Raw genomic sequence first — 8,981 nt, forward strand, 5'->3', positions numbered from 1 at the left:
AGCTTTAGGTATGCGTAGATTAAGGGAGTTTCTTATAGTCACACACTATTACGTCAAAGGCAGTACTTGAACCCAAGATCTTCCTATCTCTAATCTCTGAATTCCATTCTTTTAGAAAATTGACATAAATAATGTGAGCACTGTATTACCATGTACAAATCTTTATAACATTCATTCGCAAAAGATATCATCTATACTTTGAGTAATTTTTTTTTTACTTTAACACAACAATGAAATTGTTTTCTATCAAAGTACATATATTTGTCATTTTTTTCCTTCTACAAACCCTGGATCCACTGGAAAAAAATAATCCCTGGTATAGAAAAAAAGTATATAGCACTTAAACGGTTAAAGAAATGCACTAAAGTCTAAAAACAGAAAGATAAAAATCTTTGAAATTAAAATGAAACATATTTAATAGTTCTGTATCCTTATTTTTATCCCTTTGTTTTGTCCAGGACAAAAGTCTTTATTCTTTCATTTTGGGATTCATATTTAGCTTTTATGAAAATGATGTATATTGGTACATCTCTACTTTGAAGAGAACTGATAGAAGCCCAAGTCCCCACTGAGTTTGGGATGAGAAAACTGGAATCTTCTTCTCAGCCTTATCTTGTCTAGCAGATCTGAGGCTTACCTGCTATTTGAATATCTCCCTGGATTACAGTGAAGACACCCCCAGACCCCTCAGGTGTTCAAAGGCACTGACTAATAGAAAAACTGAAACAGATTGAGGACTGTGGATTTGTTTGTCATCCTGGTATCTGTAGTTAAACATTTACTCATTTGGTGGATGTTTTAATTTGTGATAAATAGATATATAAAATGTTTAATTTCTGTTCTTTTTTTTCCCCTTCTTTTCCTCCCTGGTTCTTTCTGAAACATGATGCAAACCTCTTCTACCTGGAATTTTCTGGTGCTAGTTAAACTCACTTTAATGCATTATGAAATCAAGTACAATAATTACTGGGCAAAGCCTTTTTCCCCTCCCCATTTCTTTTAAAACAGTGTTTCTTCTGACAATAATCTCCAGGTATCAGTAGCAGTAATAGCAATAGCTACAGCCAGACTATAAATGCTGTGTCCCAGAGAGCAAGGCTTAACTCAATATTTACAACAAATAAGGTACAAAAGGCCTCAGAAAAACCTATAATCCTGCAATATTGATGGGGGGGGAAGCACATAATTGGCTCCCTTGAAAGCCTTATCAGACCACAAATATTAGCTCTCATAAAATTGTCCAATTAGGACCAAAACAAGGAATGGAAACATTTTCCCAAAGGCATTTGGTACTTAAAATAAAGTCAGTGCAAATAATCTTCTTGACAATTATTGCTGATGTAACTCATGATCCCAATGATGAAAGCATATTTCAACTAAACTAAATGCAAGAAGCCCACAGCAGGTTTGAATATTTTCTGAGTTTTTCCAGTTTTCATTGAAGGCTTTTAAAATAAGTTCTGGGTTCTTAATTTTTTTAAATTTTTTTTTCAGTTTCTTCTGCCTCTTCCCTCCACTCCAACTAACTCTCTTGCCCTGCTAATAGGGAAAATTCAAGTTATATTTTAATATATTGGAAAATCCATAAATTTCATAAGTTTGTTGACCAAAATAAAGTACAATTCTCTGTTAAATGTGTTATCATTTACAGATGTTTATTCATGGAAACATTGTGATCAAAGAATAATGGATTACCTTATCCTATGTTTGATTGTGCATCATGTGACTAAAATGTCATATAATTTTATTTTGGTTTACATTTGTTCTCTCTGCAATGTTGTTTAATTCAGCAGCTATATGTACAAGTATAAATTTTTTGTCCATAATAGAAATTTATTTGATCTTCACAACATTCTTGAGAGGTAGGTGCTATTATTATCCTTATTTTAGAGTTGAGGAACCTGGGGCAAACAGAGGTTAAATGACTTGCCCAGGATCATACAGCTAGTAAGTGTCCAAGGGTGGATTTAAACTTAGATATTCCTGACTCCAGGCCCAGTTGTTCTATTTACTGCACCATTTAGATGCTTCCTATAGATTATCCAGCTCTTGCTCTAAAACCTCACATGAAGAAATCTACTACCTCCCAAAGCAGCCCATTTTCACTGTTAGTTGACTCTAATTATCAGGAAATTTATTTGTTTGCTTGTTTTCTAACATCAAGCTATTGTGTGCCTTTCTATAATCCATTGCTCCTAGTTATGCCTTCTGGGTAGAAGCAAAACTAGTATAATTCCTCCTCCACGTGACAAGCCCCCCCCACACACACACACATACACAAATAAAACCTGAATATGTGTACAAATTTGAATTCTTCCAACTTCTATTCAGAAAATGCATCATGGGGAAATTGACTGTATGACTTCAGGCTATAGCCACTTCCAGGGATCATAATCATTATAATATAGATAATAGGTTTAGTTCTGTCTTTCTAACTAGGTGGCACATTGGAGTTCTGAACCTGGAGTCAGGAAGACCTGAGGTGTAATCTGGCCTAAAGATAGTTACTTGTTGTATGACCTTAGAAAGTCATTTAATATCTGCCTGCCTCAGTTTCCTTAGCTATAAAATAGTGCTTAAAATATCATTTACCTCCCAGGGTTGTTGTGAGGATTAAATGAGATATGATATTTGTAAAAGTCTTAGTGCAGTGACTGGTAATAGCAATGATATTAGCTAACATTTCCAGTGTGTGCCAGGTACTGTGTTGAACATTTTGCAATTATTAATTCATTTGATTCTCACAAAAACCCTGGGAGGTAAGTGCTGTTATTTTCTCTATTTTTTAAATAAGGAAACTGAGGCAGAGCTTAAGTGATTTACCCAGAGTCACACTGGTAATAAGTATCTGAGACTATATTTGAACTCAAGTCTTTATGAATCCAGGTCCAGCACTGTATCCACTACAACATGTAATTGTTCCAAAATACAGTATTATACATTGCATGGCACATAGTCGTGTTCAATAAATATTTATTTCATTCCTCCCTCCCTCCTTTCTTTTTTTTACTTTCTTCTTTCCTTTCATCTTTCTTTCTTTGCTTATTTTCATCCTTTCCTTTTTCTTTCCTCACAATCTTCCTTCCTTCCTCCCTTTCTTCCTCCTTCACTTCCCTCCTTTTCTCTTTTCCCCCATTCCTTCCTTCCTTCCTCTCTACCTCCCTTCCTCCCCCTTTCTTCTCTCTTTCCTTCCTTCCTTCCTTCCTTCCTTCCTTCCTTCCTTCCTTCCTTCCTTCCTTCCTTCCTTCTTTTCTTCCTTCCTTTCTTCCTTCTTTCTTTCCCACACCTCACCTCTACCCCACAATGTAAGTATGAGCCTGAGTGAAAAGCATATTATTAATCAGAAAGATGTTAAGATATATGGTTCTCCATCCTCTCTCTGCAATGTACTATATCTAGAAACTTAATAAGCCAGAAATGAAGTCATAAGACACAAGGCATTGCATCTTTGTTGGCCTTTTTACTTTCTTTTAAATTTAGTATCTGCTCTCAGGGTGGAATGGAGCACTGTCTCAGGCTTCTTAGGCCAGGGACTACAGGCCCTCAATGTTTACCTGGTGCTACACTAATATTGCCCTGGGGCCCATAGTGGACCCTCATGGTTAAAGGTGCACTGAGGGGGTTTGTTGGAGGTCACTAGTGCTGCTGGAAGCCATAGGAGTCTGGGAGCTTATGTGGTACTTAGCCAGAGTCTTAGTACTGGTGTTTGGAGTGTGCTGAGGCTGATGGGATATGTCTCTACATTTCCTTGGGATACACTGAAGCATATGGTGGTCTGGCTGCTGGTCACTGCCGCTTTATTAGGCACTGGTGGTGTTGGCATCTACATGTTTGCCCAGGGCTATACTGAAGCCCATGGAGGCTCCCTGTTTGCCAGGGGCTATGCTGAAGCACATGGAGGCCTGGCTACTGGGGTTTGCCTGCTTGCCAGGGCCTATGCCAAAGCACATGGAAGTTCTCAGAGCTGGAGTTTGTCCAGTCCTGAGGCACATGAGGGACCCTGATGTTAGCATTTGCCTGCTCCACCACACTGGGGCTCAGGATCTTTTGCTTTCTTTATATCCCCAGTGCCTGGGACATAGTATGTGCTTAATAAATATTTGTTGACTAACTGAGATTGATTACACCAGACCTAATACCAAGAATAAAAAAAAAATGTTGCTGTAGCACTAGAGTAGAAAGAGTTTAGCATTTGAAAGTGCTAAAGTGTAGCACTTAAAAGAGTTAGAAAAATTGATTGAACAAATTAGGTATCCTTAAAGAAGTCATTCTGAAGGGGTCACCATCAAGAAAAAGCAAATGAAATACTGCCTAGTTAAAAAAATTCTCAAGGTCATTGAGCCATGTGGATTTGAAAATTGTATAGGATATTTTTTACAGTAATTGTAGTGACTCTATAGCAACAGATGATCTACCAGGAGTGCTTTCAAACTTAGCCATAATGGTCTTAATTATAGTTATGTTAATCTTTGAAATGGAATGGATAATAGGGAGAGATAAAAGACATACAGCTGAATGAATCTGTACTATGGTTTTGTTTGTTTTTCCTTTCCCCTTCTCAATGCTTGTAACAGGAAAAATAATGGAGGAGAAGGAGATCTTATTGGTAGAAATTGATGCCCATATTAATAGGACGGGTCTCACAGATTCCAGTCATGTAATGAATCATCTCCTGACATTTTATGGTCTATTTTGATGATAAATTTTATTTTAACAGACTATTTTGGGCCATGTAATTTTTGAAGTAAACTTAATTTGATGAGATTTGGTAAAATGCAGATACAGTGTGCATTTTTATGTGTGTGTGTGGGGGGGGCACAATGGTGGTGAGGGATGTCCTGTGATATGAGTCACTTAATATTGTTTCAGAAATTATTCTAGCCCCTGTAAGCACAAGACTTTGTAAATGACTTCAATGTGTAATTTTTAAAATAAGATGCTTTCTATAAAAATTATGGCTATTTTCCCACAAGATAATTTGCACTGGTAAAAATGGCAGATCTGCTTATCATCAATCACTCTGACATATGACAAAATATATTCATGTACTACACAAATAACCATGGACAACTTTGTAATTGGTTAAATTCTTCCTAAAAGTGGTCTTACGTTGATCCCAAGTCACAATATAGTTTATTCACAAACTTCAAGTCCTTAACAAGGGATTTCCTGGTTCCTCTTTGTTAGAATCTAGACTTATGACCCACCTTATAGATTGACTGGGTACTAAGATGAAGACCAAGTCTAAGCTCTAATAAAGTACAATGAAAAATCTCTTGTTAATGACTTGAATCTTGAGAAGAAATCACACCTAAGGTTCTGAGCTCCAGCATCCCACAGGGGAATGACTGAAGCCTTGCTGGAGATTGTCTCTGGTGAGATAAGCCCTATATCCATATCTGCCCCAAACAATCAGCCCTGTCTACCCAGATCCAGCTCCTTTACTCCTTGTGATTCTGGAATCTACTATCCTTGTTTCAACCATACCGGAGATATTTAGATTTCCCTGGCCTTGAGATTTTTTTTTTATATGTCCAAGATACCCTTCTGTTTAAGAGAATTAAGGCAGACCAAAATTAAAACAGGCTAAACTTCTTCAGGCTGCAGAGATAGGTGGAGGGCTGCCATGCAGTGAGGAAGGGATAGAAACCCTGACATTGTTTCTGCTCATTGTGTGGTGGGTGTCAGCTGCGATGGCATGTGGCTGCACTCACTTTGTCCCTGTTCAGCCCCAGTAATGACCAAAAACACAGCAAAAAGACATGACTTTGGCACCTCTCAGACCAGAGACAGACTAGTCACCAAGGGTAACATGACAAGAGACTACCCAGTGGCAACCCACCTGCCAAATTACACAACTGGCACAAAAGTGACTAGTGCAAGGCTGGTTAAGCTAGCATGGACAAAGCACTTGTTATGCCTTTACTTTCTTTACATCCTTTACTTTTTGTGGGCTGCCTGAAATCCTTTCGTACCTAATATGTTGTGCAGGCCTGAATTAAAGTTACCTTGCTTGACAGCCTGGGCTCAAGCAACCAAGAAAATAAGGATTAGCCAAAGAGTGAAGATAACACCAAAGCTTTTGTTGTTACCCTCTGCAGTTCAAGGAATGACCTTGTCAAAGTCCATTCTGTACTGCCTCTCCAGCAGAGCTGTTTTTCATGGAGATATTTCTTGGGGTCATAGATCATAAGAATTTTAAACCATAAACACCTTGACTGTTCCTATCAGGGCCTGCCATTGGGAAACCTTCCCCCTTCTTCTGGTATGGGTATTTTCTTTTCTTTTTTTTTTTTGGCTTCAGAAGTGATGCCAGTCCAATCCTTGATTCTCCTGGTCTTAGATGTCCAATTTTCCATCGAGTTCTGGTCTGTCATAAGTGACAGTCTTTCAGTTTGGTAACTGCATTTTTTTTAACCTATTCAGGTTTATACTCAGCTTTGCTGGTCAAAGCCCTACTTTTTTTTAACATAGGTAATAGCTGCTAGGTGTTGGTGTGATCTTTAATAAATATCATAGAGCTACAATTTGTGTGTGTGTGTGTGTGTGTGTGTTGCATATTGTATTTTTTCCTTTCAAGGAAGTTTGAAATTTGGCTAAGAATTTTTATCCTGGGATGTCTTCTTAGGTTTCTTCTGATTCTTACATTTCAAAGTCAAATGTTCTGTTCAGGTCTGGTCTTTGCAAGAAAGTCTGAAAATCCTCTAATTCATTAAAGGACACACATACACTTTTGCTGTGTCAGGTGGGGCCTGGGAGGGAACCATTCCTTCCTGATGTAGGTTTCGGTTTACAGCCTCCATGTTTTTAGGGACACATTCCCAAACCAAGTTCCTTGAGAATACTGCCAGATGCTTTCACATCAGATGCTTTCTTCAATAGGTCTTCAAAAGTAGAACAGGTCCTGAGGCTGGGCCCCTGCTCCCTGTTTCTGCTGCTCAGCTTCTGCTCCTTGACTCTTGTACTGCTCTGAAGTCCACAACTTGAAACAGCTTCAGGGCAAATTAGCTTGCAGTCTTTTCTTCTTCATTCCCCTACTCTTCTTCTCCAGGGCCAACTCTCAATAGAATTCTGCCTCTTTCTGCACTGCTACTTATACTGCTCTTGACTCCTGCGGCAGTGCAGGCAACGCACAGGCCTTGGCCGGGCTTCCCCCAAGCACGCACCTTAGCCACAGGTGTACTTCTACCCTCTTGCCTTTGCGCTGCACATGAGGTTTGTGGCAAGTACCCTGGTCTTTTCCACCTGTTTCTGCCCACCTGTGTAGGTAGTTCAGCTCTTTGAACCCTGGGGGAATGTCCCAGTCCTGGTTATTTTTGGTTGGGCAAACTACAGGCTAGGGGTGGGGAAGGCCTGCTCCTAATTAAAAAAATTACTGGATAGTGCTCAGGCCTTGAGGTCAGAAGGACTAGAATTCAAATTCAGTCTCAGACCAGGCACTTGACACTTATTAGCTGTGTGACCCTGAGCAAGCCACTTAACCCTATTGCCTCACCAAAAAGGAAAAAAAAATTCCTAACTTGCAATCTGAGTCATTTTAAATATATACATATCAGTATTTGTATTTCAATATAATTAAAATCCTATGTATTTTAATCTATGCATTTTAAATATTTAGATAAGGTATCACAATACAAAAAAAAAAATTAGGAACTTGGGGTATGCGGTGGTGTTGGAGTTTAGAAGTTTAGGGATGCTAGACTCCAAAATCATGAAAGGCAGGTCTTGCCCAAATTAATTCGACCCAAGCCTTCTTTCAGGCAAATACAAGATATATTTAAAAAATCCACTGTATTGGCCAGACTCTTCAGGAATCTAAGTTTGTGTCACTAATACAATTGGGCCAGATTTTAAGAATCTGAGGGCCTTGAGATTCTTATTGTACATTTCAAGCACCTTAAATAATTTTCATTGTATGATGAGGAAAAAAGAATGGGGGATGTCTCTCCCTTTGGATTAAGGAAAATTAATGAAACAATTGAGAGTACATCAACTATGGAAAATAAAATCGATCTAGCTGACAAAACCACTGAGCATTTTATATTTCCTTGGTAGGAACACTTTCACCCTGGGCTCCTCTTTTGTACATAATGCTCTAAGATATTATCTTCAAAAACACAATTAAGAATCCCACATAATTATATCATGATAAACTTGAACCCATTTCATCTTAACTATGAACCGTTTCTCTACCTACCATGCTACACTGCGTATGTAAATAGAGCACTTATAAAAAGGGTATAAATTGGTTCTCTCTCTGTCTCTCTGTCTTTCTCTCTCTTTCTCTCTCTGTATATATGTGTGTGTGTATATATACATACATACATACATACATACATATATATATATATATGTATGAATTCAAGTAGGGTTGTGTTGTAGTATCTACCTTACTGTTCTCTTTGTGTCACACATTTGGCCTGTTCCTAGGAAAATAAGACACATTTTTTTTGGTAGCTGAATCACAGTCAGTAGAACAGATCTGTCCTCCTTTACCCTTAAAAGGAAAAATACTCAAATTCCATGTTGTGAAAGGAGAAAGGGAATTTCAGGTGACTAATCATATATGTGGGCTGAGGGATAATGAGAAATCTTGGAGAAATGTTAAATTTGTAAACATGGGAGATTGGTAAAATGTGCTGATATAATTGGGAGAAGTAAAATTTTGGAGAGGGGATTTTTTGAGGGGAGGGTGTATAATGAGTGCAGTATTATAAATGTTGTTTAATCTGTCTGTGGGATATACAGTTTGAATTTTTACAGTAAACTGTTGGTCATGCAGGACTGAAACTCAGAGGTAAAAAATGGTTCTGGGTATAATGATTTGGGAATCTTCTAAATAAAAAGATAGTTAAATCAATGAGAACTGATGAGGTTACCAAAAAAAAAAAAGAGAGAGAGAACGTAGAGAAAAGAGCACTCAGGACAGAACATTGGAGAACACTCACAGAGAAGGTAATACGGATGAAGGGTGAGCAAAA

This window comes from Phascolarctos cinereus, unplaced genomic scaffold, assembly GCF_003287225.1.
Source record: "Phascolarctos cinereus isolate Bilbo 61053 unplaced genomic scaffold, phaCin_HiC Scaffold_9;HRSCAF=440, whole genome shotgun sequence".
NCBI classification, from domain to species: Eukaryota; Metazoa; Chordata; class Mammalia; order Diprotodontia; family Phascolarctidae; genus Phascolarctos; species Phascolarctos cinereus.